Raw genomic sequence first — 18,429 nt, 5'->3', positions numbered from 1 at the left:
TCCAACCTGGCCTTGAACACTGCCAGGGAGGGGGCAGACACAGCTTCTCTGGGCAACCTGGGCCAGGCTCTCACCACCCTCACAGCAAAGAATTTCTTCCTCACATCTCATCTCAATCTCCCCTCTTTCAGTTTAAAACCTTTCCCCCTCGTCCTGTCACTCCATGCCCTTGTCAAAAGTCCCTCTCCAGCTTTCCTGCAGCCCCTTCAGGCACTGGAAGGTGCTAGAAGGTCTCCCCGGAGCCTTCTCTTCTCCAGGCTGAATGTTCTGCAGAGACAGGACATCAGCCCACAGCCTGCTCTGGAGTGGACATCTGGCTTGGTTGGCCAGCTCTGCGAGGAGGAGACATCTCCCATGGCCTGCTTACCAAGCGTTACTGGAATATAGCTGGGGAGGAAAACCAACTGCAGACCCAGCAGACAGCTCATCCATGCCCATGGACAGTGACCACTGCCCACCTCCAGCAATTACTGCAGCACGGAGGCAGGAGGTGCACAAAAAGGACAAACACAGACTTCACAATCCCACCCAAAGTCTCCAGACCCAAACAACAGCAGCATGGCTAAAAGAAGCGAAAATACAACATCTGCCTTCAGCTGACAAGGCCTCATTAATGCAGTCAGATGAAGCAGGATCAATCTCCCGTTGCACAACCGTATTTCTGCCCAGCGCGTTTCCTGCTGGTTTATTTATTCAAAAGGCACCGAAGCAGTGGCAGAGCGGGGATGCAGGGAGGGGAGGAAGCGGCTCAGGAAAGGTAATGAGTTTGCTTCAGAAGTCCAAGAACAGCATGAATACACAGAGGCATCCTGGGCACGGAATGATAACGGCCCTTCAATCAATCCACTATCGATTCCACATTTAAACTTTAGATTGTCTCAGTAAAAAGCCTTTTGTGAGACTGAGATGGAGAACCAGGATCTGCATTTCAATGGAGACGCTCTGGATGCTCAGCCACCGGCTCTGTCAGCAGAGCTGGGCTTTCGGCGGGGAAGGAGAAGGAGCCCACGTCTCTGAGGACGTCAGTGCCTGATGCAGAGCTATTGCTGGGGCATATTACCTGGGAGGTCATAGTGAGGTCAACTAATATCTCACACTACAGGTCAGGTGGGTAAATGGTGTCCTTGCCTTGCAACAGGAACATTTACCCAGAGCAGCTACAGACTAGTGTGTGGCTTAAACTCCCTTCTCCTGCAGCCCCATCCCCTGGGACCTTCTGGGACAAGGACTTGCACAGTCATTCTGCTGCCAAGGATCTGCAGCCCTGGTTCTACCACCCTGGAGGCTGCTAAGGAGGAACACAAGTGACAGATGCTCTCGTGTTCAAGTGCTCCGTTTTGGTCATGCACAGACCTCTCACCCTGTGGTCCAAGCCCAGGTCCACACTCACCAAAGGAGACGTCACCGAAGCTGAGGGAAGGTACGTTGAAATGAAAAGTCGGTCCGATGACGCAGCCCCTGTGAGGACAAAGAGAGGCAGAGGAGGCATTGGCTTGGTTACAGAGAACTGTAAAGCTTTCAGCTTTCATTAGTGCTCCGGTGGATAAAAGCTGGTCTCAGAACCATGGTGGGTTTCAAAACAACCCATCACCCATGTGCTCAGCATGGCATCCCTGTGGACAGGAGGCAGCCAAAGCAAAGTGGTCAGCGGCTGATAGCTGCTGATGTGGCTCAGGGCACCACGTCACGCAGGGGGGCAAGGGCATGGCCCCAAGTTGCTGCTGGCCTGATGAAGCACCCTGAACAACTGACCACTCTGTGCCTCAGTTTCCCCATCTGTAACATGCTGACACAGAGGTGTCCACATAAAAGTGGACTCGGAACTAGCCTTCCCAGCTGCAGGTTCCCTGCTTTGCTATTTCTTAGCTGGAACTGGTGTTTCCATGTAGCATACGAGCATCTTTTCCTCAGAAGACCTTGATCCACACAATCATTAGGCAGGCAGGATTTTGAGGTGTGAATCCAGGGGAGCACACAGACACCCACTGACCACAACAAGAGCAGCAACAGTTCTACACAATGGACAGCTGAATCTTGAAGGAAAGTATCAGCTTGCCACCAGCGCACCAGCTGACACATCCAAGAGCAACACGTCTTAAACCACCAAACGTGGGTGCCCTGAACCCACCACACCTTATTGCCCGACCTTAAATGCAGCAGCCAGGCTCCAAACTCCAAAACCCACCAACATCCACTGACATCGGCACTCAAGAGCTGCACAACATTCATTAATTGATTTAATGGTTGATGCCAATCAATGCCAGCTCTGTCTCTTAGTTAAATCAGGGACCACAGCGAATGGGGCCTTCTACAGTTCACAGGACTGCCACCATCCTGCAGGCGGGACCTGTGTTCATCCGTGGTGTCCCATTTCCAGCACCCTTTCTAAACACCAAACAAACAAGCACTCAGGACCTTGTAAGGATGGTTTCCAAGAAAAGAATAATCATCTACGGTTTGGGCATCTTCTGACTGCATAGTCAAAAAGCACTCAAAACTGACTTTCAGGAGTTTCAGTCCAATGCTAATACTCAATTCTTTGAGCTTAATCAGTTCCTGAGAATCAATCAGGTAGCAAACCCTTGCTGATGATGAAGTTCCCTCTCCAAGGACCTCACATAATCAGACCTACCCTCCCCACCCCTAACAGCTTACTTTGGACGGAGCAAAGGGAGCAGACACGCTTTCTATCATAGCACTTTGCCAGGAGACGATGGAAAACTACCTCCAAACCAACCACCACTGGGGATCACGCTGGGAAACTGCCAAGGATGAGCCTTGCCAGGCAAGCGGGGAAATGACTGCCTTTTCTGCTGCGTGCTCAAGGAAGTTAAACCTGAACAACTGCCCAGGTGGCTCAGGCGAGGAGCCAACCCCGAGCTCTGTGCCCAACAGCTGATAGTGGTACAGCTTGCAAGAAATGGGGGGGAAAGGCAGTGGTTTTGGCAACAACTGTGTCCTACAGTAGCATTAATTAATGCACCTGTGAAGGGAGATCTGGGTCCTTGCAGAGCAGGAAGGATAACAAGGTGGGAAAGGAACCACTTGAACCACTCATCCCCGTTCCTTCCTTTGCAGCCCAGCGTCCCACCAGCCAGCCTGCCTCCACTCAAAAGAACTGGGACTTTTCCTCCACAGAGGACTAAATCCAGTGCTCACAGCCTCCCAAAATGGAAGCTCAGCTTGACCTGGTGGGTGGACATCTCAAAGGAGTTTGAAAACAAACAGCTTGAGTTGTGGGGCTGGAGAATGAGAGATAAGAGCTGGATAGGGATCCTTGAACCAAAGGCAAGACAGAAATCAAGGAGGCAGGTGACATCTCAGAGTGGATGGCAATGGGAATTAAAGCTGAGGGACAGCTGTGTGGGAGCACATGGGGATGCTGGGGTACCATGACATGGGCTGCACAGGAGCCACCATCCAGGAGGAGAGGAGCACAAGGATGGGGAAGAAAGAAACATAAGCCCAGCAACCCTCTTTCACCGAGACATAAGGTCTGCACCGAGCTCAGGGCCGTGTCAGCAGAACAGGGCAGAGTGGCCACAGAGAAGGGGAGGACGTGCTGGGCACCGGAGCATCAGTGGGGAAACCGGGACCATTCCATTTGGTTGTGGGGTAGCCAAGAGACAACAATCCCACTGACAGCTCCATCCTTCCTCAGGAGCAAGGGCACTGCGGGGCAGAGGCAGCGGGCGCTACCCAAGCCATGCCGTCATCTACCTGCGACAGGCGCAGCTTTGCAAGCGAAAACTGCCCTTGCTCAAGGAGAAAGCTGCTTACGCAATAACACCCGTGACCAGTCGGGGGGAGGGACAGTGGAGAATAAAGTATTTGATTGCAAAGTGTTCCCTCTTGATTTCCAAAAAAAGCAGCGCTTTCCCTCCAAACCCAAAGACAACATCATTGTTTCTCTTCCCAAGGTCACACCTACTCACCGCTCTCTCTTGCAAAGTAATGACCTTCTTGTTCTTTTTTCTCCATTTCTCTCACCCGATTCCTTTAATTTCTTTACTACCTTGATCTAGTGCCCCCCACCAGCAGCAGCCCAGGAGGCTGGCTGCCGAGGAGGCACAGCCAGCCCCAAAGCTCCAGAGCTTTCCAGTCTACACCACGATATCCCACCAGCCCATGGTTAAAGACCAGCTGGGACAACTCTGTACGCTGCTGTGGTCCTGAGAAGTGAGCTTTGCCTCCCCTATCATCAGCCCTTCTCCTTCTCTCCCCTTTGCTCAGCGAGGATTATCTTTTGCAATGGCACCAGCCCATGGATGATGCCCAAGTCCTTGTGACAGCACTTGCTGCAGAGCTCCCCATCTCCCGCGTCGGCACTTTTCTGTCTGCACAAAGGAGGTACCGCAGCACTCGCTGCACAAGAGCCGGGAGGACAGCTTGTCCCAGTGCTTTAGCGTGAGAGATGATGGTGAGGCTGCTGCCACCCATTTTCTATGCATTATTCACAGAGGATTTGAAAAACACTTCTCCTGGCTGCAGAATCACCCAGGCTGCCCCATTTCTCAACTGTCTCCAAAGCCCCTTTTGGTCTTGCTGTGTGTTCAGGTGGGACATCCCAGACCATCTACTGCCCAAAGCTGATACCACCACACTGTCTGCCGTGGCCCAAGGGGGAACGAGCTACCTGTAGGAAGGAGTCACTCCAGCTCCTGGGTACCCAGACTGGGCAGCAGGCATCTCCACACCTCTCCTGTGCAGCCTCCAGTCAAACTTTTTCCAGCATGGGTAGTCACTTAAAGCCCCAGGGTAGATGTCAAAGGGTCACAAAAGGAACCTACTGCTGCCAAATGCTGTGCAAAGAGCATCCTGGAAAGTCACAGAGCCACCCTGGCTCAACCATGAAGGGAAAGGTGACCCAAGACTTTCAGAGTTAAACTGGGTATCGAGTTTAGGAGGCACAGTCATTGCCCCTTGCAGACAATTACACTTCATCATTTGCTGCTGCAATTGCAAGGTTCAAACTGGAGTCTAGGTTAAAAAGCCTTGGCTCTTTGTCTCAGCTCTGATCCTACCATCCCCACACTAAGACCTTAGACAACACCTTTTTGTCTCTGTTGCACCATAAAATGAGAGAGGTGGGAGATGACTACTCAGAGATAGCTACAGATGGACCCACCAAGCCTCCACAACCCTCCTCACCTGATAGTCAAGGTCACAGGCTCAGGGGATCCATTCACATTGAACCTAAATTCTTCCGTGAACTGCCCCAGGATGGTGGAACTGAAGGAGATCTTGATGGCTTGGAGCCCATCCAGCGAAATGGTGCCCGTCTGGGGAAGGAAGGTGAAGCAGGAGCCCAGAGCCGTAGCTGGAGGGACCAAGTCGAAGTGAGCATCAATAAGTCCTTTGTTAACCAGGATCGCCTGCAGCAACAAGGAAGCAAAATCGAATGCATAAGGAATCCTCCTTTCTTACGGAAGGCTGGTTTGTTTTCTGATTCAACAATTAACATCTGACTAAACAATAAACAGAACAGGCAGAAGATGCTGTGTGTCGCTGCTGCTTGGCAGAAGCCAAAGAAAATACAAGGGGACAAGTTTTGCCTTTGGGTTTTCTCATGCAAAGCAGTGACCAGAGTCACTTCTCTCTCTGCAGAGTCACAGTCACGCTCTGCTTCACGCAAACAGAGTCACTCTGGGTTTGTTGCGCTGACACAGAGCAGTCCGCTTCGACCTGCAGCGCACAGGACCTGCTCAGCATCACTGGGGTGACTCAGACCTGTCCCTAAGAGCAAGGAAGGGCCACTGCAGCACTACTAGTGAACCACCAACAACTGCTTCTGCTCCAGGTGAGTCCGACCCTGCTGAGGGCAGAACACGCTCAGCTCCCATTGCAGCCAACAGGTTTATTATATGTAGAAGACACCTCAGGTCAGCACTATCACCAACTTCAGAGGCACTCCCCAACTCTGCGAAGGAATATAATTTAGGTTTCTTCCATTTTTTCTTTAATATGGCAGTTTCTCAGCCTTTGCTCAGACAGACATGTCAGGAAAGGATGGGCGTGAGGTGCACAGCGGCTCCAGCTATTCCAAACGACTTCCCTTTCCTAAATATTCACAGCCACCGTTATTAGAATAACCTGCAAATTTAGAACCAAGCTGTGTTTTGTTGAACACTCGAGACACCTACTGCCTCAAACAAGTGACACAACCCCGCAGCACTCGCTGAGATTCATTCCTTTTCACATTGCCCACGTCCGCCCGTGAGCACCAGCGTGCTGTCTGTCACCGACAGCCCGACCCAAAGCAAAGCTGGGCAGTCTCTGATTGCGGCAGGGTGAAATCCTGCCATTGCCAGGGACTTCTCTATCTGCTTTGGATTGCTTTTTCCTAATTTTCATCCTTGCAAAACCTGTTAGAAAAAAATTGAGACAGAAGCAATGTCCCTTATTTTTTAATTTTGCAGCTGCTGTTGAAAATATTCACGTATTCAAACTCCGCACTGGTAACTTGAAAACTACTCTCTCCTGTGTTTTACACCTTAGTTACAAACCACACTGAGGGATCCTACGCTGAGCTGAGGTTTACCCCCAGCCTAGCTGCTTAGGAAAGCACCAACAGCATCACCTACTTATTCACATTTTCTCAAGTAATGAAAATAATAAATTGATAGAGAGAATCAATAAAGTATCAGCATTAAAAATGCACAGAGCGCACAATATTTTGGTGAGAAAACACCTTAGCGTGTCCTGCCCTGCCACAGCCCAGCTTTTGAAAGTGTCTAGCACGAGGTATTGCCTCATTTTCTACCTCTTTCAGTTGCTCTTATTTTTTTGCAGAAGACTTGACACCATTGCGGGGAGGCAAATATGTAGGAAGTTCCTTTGCTCCCTTTCCAGAAATGCTTTGCTCTTTATAGAGCCAGTGATGCACCAAGACTGAAGTGTGGCTCAAACTCCCCATTTCTCTGCACGGGGCAGCTCTGAGCCAGGACGGCTTTCCTCCGACTCCCAGGAACCGGTAGGATGCACTTAACCGAAAACTGTTTGCAACGGACTCGAGTTCAAACGCAGTAAATTTGCTCCAGCTGCTTTTACCAGCCGGAGCACAAAGGTGCATTGCATCTAGGGCTGAAACAAAAGCCTCTGGACACTGATCTTTTTGACCCACTGTTGCTTTCACGTGTCAAGGGGAGATTTTTTTTGCAGGAAGCCTCCCAGCTGATCTTGAAGGGAGGTTGCCAAAACCCACGGATTAAGGCTTTGTGAGCAGCATATACACCTTTCAGACCCCATCAAAAGTACCCAGATTCTGTGAAACCCCCCAAATGTGACCGTTATGTCTGAGTTGCCAGAAATCCCGCAGGTCCACGAGGCTCAGGGCTGCCCTGGGAGCCATCAGGATCCAGCCCAATCCCTGTGAACCCCTAAGTACTCACCTCATAGCTGTTGGCTGAGCCAATGAAGACCTTCCCGATGTCCAGCTGGTCAAAGCTGAAGCAGAGCCGGGGCCCTAGACCCTCTCCTTTGATGAGCAGGGGCAGCCTGGTCTCACGACCTGGGGAGAGATCTTCATTTCAGTACAGTAATTCCCTCTCTTATCCTGGATTTTCCAGGCTGCCTCAGTGCTAGTCCCTGACTCTGTGCTGGATGAGACCAGCTCTAGATGCTCCAGGAGAAGATATAGGACTTCTCTGTTCCCTCAGGAGATATTTTTTGGGGCTGGTTTTCATTTCTAACCAACCCCTTGCGCTGGTTTCTAATCCAGCGATCAGTTTGTACCCTGAAAAAGTGACGCTGAGTTTAAACCACGATCTCTGAACTTCTTCCCATGCGCTTAGATAAGCTCTGAAAACCATTCAGTGAAGGCACAAAGCTCACAGAACAAAACTGAAGATAAAAATATGCCATCTGTACTGATGTACTCAGAGACGACAGCACAAGAGCAGAGAAACACGAGCCCAAGAAGGTGAAGCTCCCTGCTAACGGCGATACGCACATCCCAGCGCTGCCTGGAGCAGGCAGAGCATCTCAGCCACCGCCTGTGCCCAACAGCCAGCTCCATACCTGGGTGCTCAAGGGCTCGCCTCCTGCTGCAGCACCTAAATAACACAGGGCTTTGTGATCTCCAGAGTTCCCACCACGATCCCAGAGCTCACCTCTGTAAAGACGCCTCACCTGAAACACGCTGAGCGGTTATGGAAAACCAGCCTCCTCACTACTGAGATCAGACAAGCCATAAACGTACTGCTAATACACACACCCCCTGCTGCAGAGACCCAAGGCTCACAGCTAAACCCTCTGATGCTAATTTTCTTCCATAAGATGACACAGAGCAGGATCTTTCAGTCTGAAGGCTGTTCTGAAGCACCAGAGCAGCCCCAAGTGCCTGAATCCCAGATTGAATTTCAGCTTGGCTCTCCCTGCCATCCCATTCTACTCTGCATGGAAAGAGAGTAGCACACGGAGGAGAAGAAAGCCCCAAAATATTGTGTATAACCTTCAGTGTAGCTTTTGTGCAAAAATATTCCTCTTTCCTTCAAGCTGCTTTCGGGCCACACTCACCATTTATTAAAGATCAGGGCTTGAAGGCTGCTTTTAAAAAAAATTCTTTTACGTAGTTAATCGAGAACATCCAAAATGACTTTTTCTTGGAAAGAGCAGCCCAGGTGTGACCCAGTGACCAGACCACAACTTGAAAAAACCACTCTCCTGGAACAGCCTTGTCAATGGTTACTGACTTCTTGATCTTGCAACCACGGGATGAGGATGTTCGATAACGTCCAAAGCCAGAAAGAGCGAGCCAGGGAGCTTTTGTTGAATTCAACATCTTTAAGCGGAGCCAGCCAAAGCCCAGCTGCTGGCAGAGATGAGAGCTATGTTTCACAGCTCAGGCATTAAGTGGAGAGCTGTGCATTTCTGCTCCACAGATACTATAAAAGAGGCTGTATTGAGTGCTCACTGTCAAAAGATTTCTCCACTTGCATCACACGTAGCTTCATTTCCGTTAAAAACTCTAGGTCTAAGCCATGAAAGCTGTTAGGAAACGGCAAAGATTTCCAAGTGACAAGCTTTTGTCCATGATTATGCTGAGACACATCCCATGGCCACTGCAATGGAAAAATGAGGGGCAGATCTTCCCCTTCTGCACTAGGTCCTCATCCTCATGGGCGAGGGGGAACGGTTTTAAACAGAAAGAGGGGAGATTGAGATGAGATATGAAGAAGAAATTCTTTGCTGTGAGGGTGGTGAGACCCTGGCCCAGGCTGCCCAGAGAAGCTGTGGCTGCCCCCTCCCTGGCAGTGTTCAAGGCCAGGTTGGATGGGGCTTGGAGCAACCTGGTCTGGTGGAAGGTGTCCCTGCCCGTGGCAGGGGGGTTGGAACTAGATGGGCTTTAAGGTCCCTTCCAACCCAAACCAGTCTGTGATTCTATGATCCTCTCCTGAAGGTCCATGGAAACCATCCTTTCTTCTAACCCCTATGTTGAACTTAAAACTTAAGGAAAACTCAGAAATTTTGCTCTTCTTCCTTCCAGGTGAACCTCAGAGTGGGCTTTTCCCAAGGGACAAGGAGCAGACGAAACTACAGGCAGCATTCAGGAGAGCTGAGAGGGAAAAACAAGAGAGCATGTCCTCCTCTTTGCTAGGAGCTAGAGCTTTCAGGAGCATCCAGCCTTTGCCCAAGGCCTGGGTACAGCTGGGCTGTGACCCTCTGATGCTCCCACCATAACATGCCCTGGAGGACACAGACCAAGGGCACCGAGAGGCTACGGCCTCCTCATCCTCAATCCCAAATCCACACCTGGTCACTGTGGAGCAAGAATTTGGATCTCAGTAGGAATGATACCTTGGCACGTCATGCAGGATGCACAAGTTGGCATTGCTGCCTTGCTTTCAAATAAATAGGGGTGTAGGTGGCCCAACAGCACAGGACTTCGGCAAAGTCCTTAACTTCTGTGGCTTTCTGACACTCAGTTTCTTGGTCACAGCATGGCCCCATGTTTTGTGAGTGGCTTTGAACGTGATTCTCATCTGACCACATCAATAAATAGAGATCCACGGTTTTACGTGATGCAGGACATCACAAGGTGAAGAAACGATCAGCATTTGGGATTTTGCTTCTCCCTGCAAGAGTGGCTTAGAAATGGGTTTTGGAAGAAATCAGATGAAACCCAATACATTTCCATATGCAGAAAAATCTAAAAAATAAAATTTAATTTTAGGTGTCTGACCCCCCGCCATGTGCTTCCTTCTGGCACTCAAGAGTCACGGCTTTATTTGCATGAATAACTAAGTTAATTTTGAGCTTAAATATTTGCCAAGAGCAAATTTCAAACCACTTCTTAACTGCCAGTTTTGCAAGTTACCCAGTGCCCATCAGCTCCCTAAACCACCTGATCCCAAAGCATCTGCTAAGCAATTTATGGAGGCACCTGCAAAAAAAAGTGGAGGCCAGCAAAGCCCCTCTCCAGTGGGGCAGGAGATGCAGCTGCACAACTCACAGTGCTGCACTGGGGCAAAGCTTCCAAATATTCCCTCACCATCTGCACATCACGCTCCGAAGGGATTTGTGAGTGACGTGCAAATGCACGAGGAAGGCAGTCACGCTCCTCAGAGGAACCAAGAAGCACAATTAATTGACTCTCTAGTCAAAGATGGTTGTTTTCTTCTTTAAACTCTGTTTGCACCCAGGAACCTTGACTCTGGGACAGTTTCCACCCTGACAATACAGGGGGGATCAGCTCTGTTTTGTAAGGGATGGGGGGTAGGTGCATCATTTAAATGACCTCCTAGACGTCCTCTTCCAAGGAGCCAGTGGAAGGGTCAAGCTCTCCTGAGAGCCCATCAGGGTCTTTCCAGAGCAGGCTCCTCTTCCTAAACACAGATCATTGGCCCAGCTCTGTTTCCTACAACTCCCAGACCAGCTCAAGGGTTGCATGCAAGTAGTTTTCCTATTCCTCTGCAACGAAAAAGCTCTCCTGGAGTAATCCCTGGAGATCCCTGCAGAGAAGTGATGAACACCCCCCTCACCAGAGCACAAATCGCAGAGCCAGGAGCCACAGTGCTGAGCGAGGAATCCCTCGGGAGCAACTTTTTAAATCAATCCTTCCCTTCCACAGCTCCAACAACTGCAGCTGGTGGGCAGGAAGACAGTTTGTTAACACAAGCCCTGTGTAATTACTGGAGGTGACATTTGCCAAGTAAACCCTGTGCAATTACTGTATAAATAAAAGGCTGCTTCTTGACATTTGTATCCGTCAGCTTGGAGCAGTAAGGAAAGCAACAAAGCAGCTGGGTTAGTGATTCCAGCACCCTCCGGAACAGGAGCACCACGGGCCTCACACCTCTTCCTCTTAGATGAGGAAAACCAGCATGTTCCCTGGATGGCAATCTGACAGCTCTCTCCCACTCTCCAAATACACCTTAAGCAGCACCGTGCAGAGGTGCAGAGGAAGGACAAGGTAACCTGAACCACGCAGCTTGCTGCAAGCACTCCCTGCCCCGTGCTAGCACAGCAAAGCCATCACCTCTGTAAGGGCAAAGAGGGTGTAACCGGGGTGGGTCAACGATGGCTGCTCCCAGAAGTGCTGTCAAAACTTTTTCTGGAAGACAGGATGAGCACAAAGCTTGTCTGGCAGATGCTCGGACTCCGATTTTCAGGCAGGGTGTTCACCCTGCTGAGTACGGCAAGGCCTGAGCAACGCTACCCGTACACACCGTAGACTTGGAGCCCCAAGGTGACAGTTCCCATGCAGGGAGAGCAGCCTGTGGTGCTGGCCAGAGGTGGTCCTTTGGCAGACACCCCGCGCTCAGCAGGGCTCAACCTCCTGAGGTCTGACAGCGCCCGGGTAGCGGGAGGTGAGCCAGGGTCTGGGAGCACACTGGGAACTCAGGAGTCTGATGCTGCAGCCATGTAATAAAGACTCATCTTGGAGGTAAATGGTCTCTAGGGACTTAGTGCTCACCCACTAAAGCTGTTCTGCTGTGCATCTCTTCGGCCTTTACAGATGCCTCGCAGCAGAGCAAATGCTGGCAAACCCACGGCATGAAAATTTATCCCTTCACTGCCTTGGTTCTCCTAGGATCAGTGACCCAAGCTCACAGCCAGGCATCCCGAGGGCTGGCCCTGGGACAGGAGATCACCTGGAAGCTGCAGGGACAGTGGGCATGTGCAGCACCATCGACCCTTCCCACAATTACACGGGAACCGCGTGGGCTGGTTCTCTTTGTGCCTCGCCTTCACGGTGGGTAACAGGAGAGAAAGGAGCTGTACCTGAGACATCGCAGTAGACCTCCTGCTGATAGACTTTGGCTTCTCGGGGTTTAAAGATCACATTGATTTCAATCGAAGAATTTGGCCAGATATCTCCCTCCTGAAACAGAAGCAGACAGCAAACCATTTATCTTCAAACGTTACATTTCTTGTTTTCAACCACAGCCCTGGAGCCCATATTTAGAGCATCCGTGAAGAGCAAGGAGCAAGTAACACTTACCAACAAAATTTATAAGAGCTTGGAAGCAGCTGCAAAAAAAATTTCTGAGTCCCTTCCCTTTGCCGGTATCTGGTAGAGGCATCATTTTGTTAAATTAGGGCTATAATGAAGCAACCAAACTGGCTCATACTCCAGCGAATCAAGCAGGATTTCTTCAGAGGTACCAGCTGGCCTAAGGAAAAGGCACCTCTCTCCTGCAAACCTTCCCATATATCCCTGTATCACTATGGCTCCGTGAGTGCTTTTACTCAGACCAGGAGAGATTTAACACCTCCAATGGATTTTTCCATTCTTAGTTACGAAGGTGCTGCCTCCTCTACCCTTCCCCTCTACATGTATTCAAGCAGATATCGCGCTCGGGTGAGCCGGGGCACTCAGCACCCAGCAGAACAAGCCCTCGCGCCTGGGGATCAACGAAGAACAGACTCCTTCCTGCTGACGGCTGCTGCGAGCACTCAGCCAGCACGCAGGCTCTTCCCAGCTTCTCTCCCAAAGAGCCCTGACACTCAGTCCCAGGGAGCCTTGTTGGGCATTTTCAGAGGCACCCCTGGTTCGTGAAGGCTCTCACTCTCTTCTTGCAACTGGTTTCATCCAAGGCACCACTTACATCCCCTCACCCGCTACCACTACAAATGCCTCTTCGTGCATTTGTTGACATAAATATATGCACCCCTGACAACCGTAACAATACCAGGAATGAAAAATGTAGCTTCGAGAAGGAGACAAGAAGAACTGTGTTATTTTTCTATCAACAAAGCGAGGCTTTGATTCTGCTTGCTGCTGGGTACCCTCAGTACTTTGTCCAGAAGAGTCTTGAACTGACTGGAGCCTCCGGCACTCCTGCAGAATAAATATTAAATAACTATAATACTTCCCATCGACTTCACACTTACAGCTCAAAGGACAGTCCCTGCAAAAATTAAAGAGCTGTGACATGGTGAGTTATCGGGCTGCGGCTGCAAATAATTCTCTACTGCACAGTCTGCTCGGAGTCAACAGAGGGAAGAACAGGCGGAGAAAACTGTTTTGAACACCAACAAACCACCACCACAATAATAAGAAAAGGGAAGTCAGAAAGAATAAAGTCACTTGGATTCCTCTCAAAACACAGAGCAAACATTTCCCAGATCAAATGTACTTTGTGTTTCTACGCAGCAAGCAACTGGATGAAAACGAAGCCTCATTATATGGCCACAAATTTGCTTGAGGAAGCAAATTGGGGACATCAGGTGGCAACCCACAGCCAATGTATGAGATATCAGAGCCTTTGGGGCCCCTGGGATGTTGCAGGGACTGATCACCCCCAGAGTTCTCTCGGATGTGCAGGAATAAAAGCACTCAGGGTGCTCCCAACAACGTACGCTCTGCCACGATGCCTGGAGCTTGCCTAAGCCAAGCCACTGAGAAAAACGTACTCGGATGATAGATCTCCCTGGCTTGGCTAATGAGAGTCTAATAACTCACCAGTGCTCATCGCCCAGCTGCTTGCTGGGTGTTTAACAGACTGAATTCAGTGGGCTCACCCTGGGCAGAGCATCCCTGGGGAGGGGAGGAGGCACTAGGCAGCCGCTTGTCTTTGCTTCAAGCCCGTCGGCTGTAGCTGAACACACAGCTCAGCTCACCGGCGTTCTGCACGGGATGAGCTGCCCAGTGGGGCCGTTTCATCCTCCAGCTGCTCTGCTCCTCTGGCCAGAGAGCTGCAGAGAACTCGATTGGTTCCTGCACAGCAAATAGTGCCTTGCCAGGCTTACCAGCACCATCAGCTCCACGAACACTCACTGCTGATATGCTGAGAGTGGTGGTGGTGCTTGAGGTCTTCATCTTACAGAGGAGCATAAAGCAGGGGAAGAGAGCACATCCTGAGCCTTAAAACCAAAACCCGGGGGTGCAGTAAAAGGGAGGGGAGGGCAGCAACGAGTGGGAGTGAAATGAGCCCAGGTTCAGAATGGCCACCCAGATCATCCCAAGGTAAAGTCTCCACTTGCTCTGCAGAGCCTCATGTGGCAGAGAGCAAACCAGGGAGAAGGTATTCAAACGAGACAGGAGAGGACCAGCGGGGCTGGGGGTGAAAACTGATGCCAGGATTTGACCGTAGTTCTGCCATCAGGCTTACGAGGGCTGGGCACAGCCGCACTACCAGGGGCACACAGCTCAGAGTGTGTGCTCACTGTCAGACAGACAATGCCTACCACAACCTGAGCATCCAATTTGCTGGGACTGGGTGACTTCTTGCAAGACTTTGGGATCTAGCTGAAAAAGCAGAGTGAGATTTTTCTACCACGTCACATTTAGCGCAACACTGGCTGCTCTAAAGCAGAGTTCATACGAACAAGAACGAGGTCTCCAAGAGCCAAATCATTCCTGGGAAACAGAGAGCATCCTTCCTTCCACCGAGGCCAGAAAGCAAACTCCTTCGAGCCTAACGCAGCAGTTACCAGTCTTTCAGGTCAACTGTCTAACAAAGCCCTGGTTTGCTGCTCGCTGCTGGATCGCAGGCTGATGGCACTCACAGGTCTATTTTAGGTGCCACAATCAGATATATCGGCCCTGCAGACACTTCGGGGCAGTTTGGTTATTACTCAGAGGCTGACAGAGGCAATACATCTCCCGTTAATGGAAGCAAGCGTAATACAATTCATAGGCAAAAATGAAGCCAGGCAGGAAAGGAAGAAAACTAAAAAGACCCGTTGGCCTGATGAATATGTATCTGCCAACAACAGTGCGGTTTTCTAGCCGAGCGAGTTCAGCTGACTGTGGGATTCAATGAGCTCCAAGGCCAGCACATCTGCAACAAATACAACCGACACGTCGATCTACCCCCCTGTTTGGAGCACAGTCACAGCGATACACGGCAGGGGACACAGGAACGCGGCGCCGAGCCAGAAAGCAGGGACAGGAGTGGGAGATGGCTCAGAAACAGCACGTGCTTGATGCTCACGACAGCTCTGTCTTGCTACGAGCTGCACCCACGTCACCTGTCCTGCTCCGGTCACTGCCAACTGAGCTTTGGGTGACAGGACCAGGATGGCAAACCTACCTGTGCCACTAAGCTCTGGCAGCCAGAGCGATGCTCTGCGTGCCTGAGCCCCTAACGCGACCTGCGCAGCGACGATCCCCACTGCAGCGCTGGATACGCACAGGGAGACATCGTGACTACAGCAGGAAGGAGGTGACAGAAAGAGAAGTTCATAAAAAGAATATTTCAGTCAATTCCACTTCCCCGTTTTACAGCATCCAGAAACAGAGGCACAGCAAGGCCTCCAGTCACTGCAGAGTCCATCCAGACCAACGCGATACATCCAGTGCTCCTCTCAGGGCAGCAAAAACCTTCCGGGATCTCCTCTGGCAGGGCAGCACCCTTAGCCCCGGTTTCTCCAAGGAGGTCCCAACGGACAGAAGGAATAAGGGCTGAATAAAGCCTGCATGCCCTCAACTGTCCAGAAAAGATGTGGGAATATTCACTCTGTATAAACTTGATATATCTAAATCAGATCATCTACAGGGAGTCTCGGGCTACAAAACCTACACCCCCTTGAATGCAGAAGCTGAACATCCCAGGTTCTCCACCAACCTGAAACACCCCAGTTTTGTGCCAAAGGCAGGCAATGAGGATACCTCTCCTCCTCAGAGTAATGTAAAAAGCTGTGATAGTCCTCACACCGCACCACTGGTCTACTAGCCCCAGGAGTGCATGGCTACGTGCTGTCTCATAGTCCAGAGAACAGCCTCTGGACATGTCCTGGGCTCCCTGCAGACACCGAGCTCGGTACCGAGAGCTTTCCCCTCTCAGAGGAATCCCTTCTGGTCTTTGCAGCTTTGGATTAAACCAGTTTGGGATAACAATGCCACACTTACCCTGTTCTCAGGGGACACTGCCTCATGCCACAAAATTGCCTTGTGCGATATCAAATCTGCTTCAATATCCTTTCTTTCCCTCTCCACCATGGGACCTGGCCCCATTCAACTCTTGTCCCCACCTAACCCCCAGTAGCCCAAACACATCTGTCATAGGCACCAGGTAGCTGGACCCTGGCAGAGCCAGGACTTGCACCCAGCAGGACATCTCAAATCAGCTCCTGGAGAGAAAACTCTGCCTGCTTTCATCTTTGCAGCAGGTATTTGGAAACCACCTTGCAAATGAAGGCACGGCCCTGTCAGAGAGCCGGCTACCCCAGCTGGGACTTGCTGTCCAAGGCTCCCTCTGCTTACAGACAAGTGGGCACAGAAGGCAGGAGAGCAATATCAGGGCTTTGCAAGCTGCTCTAGCTGCCTGCTGGTGTCCACGTGGGATAAGAGACATTGCTCAGGACCCAAAGCCCTAGTTGTCCTGGCCTCCTCCCATTCCCGCATCACCGTTGCTGTCAGAAGGGGAACCGGAGCTGGGTTGGTGCTCTCAGGGCATTTATCTGACTCTGGAATTGGATCCTGGCCGAAGAGAGCCCAAACTGAACATCAGAATGGTGAACTTCCACTGCACCAAAAAAACAGAGCCTCAGCAAGAACCCAGGAGGACACTGCAAGTGCACATCTCCACCCAGCGAGGGAGCGGAAGGGAGTCCCGGCAGGCGTTATTCAGAGCGGCTGAGCTCCTGCAGGGATGATTTGCTCAATGCCACCAAGACCACAGTGATTGCTGCAGTGTTGCTGGGATCTCTCCGTACACTGTATAATTAACCAGTGTGGGAGAAGCCTGGAGCTTTGGGCCAATGTCATCTCTTCTTCTACAACCTAAAGAAGCAGCACACAAACCTCCCTTGCCGGGGATGATGTCTTACCATGCCCCAGGAAACCGCTCAGTGATGCGCCAAGATCCAGACAAGGGACAGATCTCTGTACATCTGAGGAGCTGCTGGATCCCCCGGCACAGTCAGACGAGACTCCTCGAAGGCACCAGAGGAAACAAGCTACGGAGGAGCAATAAACCCATCCTTTGATACGCATCAGCACAGCGCTCTGGAACAATCCTCCTGCAGCATTATGGCTGGAGCCTTGCGCTCATACCTTCAGTCCCAAGAAAACCTGCACCAGCAGGTAACAGACTCAGTCTCTAGAGCTCCTGACTGGAAATCACCCTTCTCTGCAGGATCCAGTGTACTTGGTCAGAAGCTTTAGGCAGTACGTCCACAGACAGCTTCCCTGTACCGTCAGTGAAGCTATAAGCCAGATCGTTTGACTCCGAGGGTGGAAAGCAAGAAGGAACAATCAGTTACACTTTATTCTACTATTCCACGGCTAAACCAAATTCTTTCAAGGCACAACTATTCTGGGAAGGTTTTGTCATTTCTCCTTTCATTACTGCTGTATGTTAGACTATAAAACTAGAAAAATATTGAGTTATTTCTCTTGGGCAATTAAAATAGGCTGTTAAGAGGTTCCTCACATTCCTGCTACCCCACAGGGAAAAAAGAACTGCTGGTTAAAAGGAAATGCTTCATTACCCACCCTTGCAGGCTACTGCTACGTGCGTGAGAGCCTCAGGACACCTCAGGAGCCAGCGGGCTGCCTGGGCTGGCACGTTCTCTGTAGGATGGCAGCTGAGCCAGAGCACACAAAAACTACCGCGGATGCCAACCAGGACAGAAATACAACATACACAGCACGTGAACACGGCACGACAACATTTCTGGCTTAACGTCAGTCTCAGGCTGCAAGTGGCAGGTGGCATAAAATACAGGCTCTGGATGGATGATGACACAGCACAAAACCTCCAGCTGTTGGGCCCTGGCTTCGCTACAGCGTAAAGCAATGTGATACGGGAGGGGACAGCACACCACAACTCACAGCTACAGAAGTGACCTCTATGCAAGAGCCCAGCCGTAAATACTTGCAGATCCTGTCTTCCCCTCCCTCAGCCCCTAAATAATGAGAATCCGCTAGATCTCCACCAGCCTGAATGAGAAAAAGCCGGTCTTGAAAAGCTGGGCACCACCAACCGTTGGCCAAATCCCCCGCTTTGTCTTGCCAAAGGGGGAAGGCAACCCCCA

This window comes from Nyctibius grandis, chromosome 12, assembly GCF_013368605.1.
Source record: "Nyctibius grandis isolate bNycGra1 chromosome 12, bNycGra1.pri, whole genome shotgun sequence".
Classification (NCBI taxonomy): domain Eukaryota; kingdom Metazoa; phylum Chordata; class Aves; order Nyctibiiformes; family Nyctibiidae; genus Nyctibius; species Nyctibius grandis.
Note: the sequence above shows the minus strand (reverse complement) of the source record.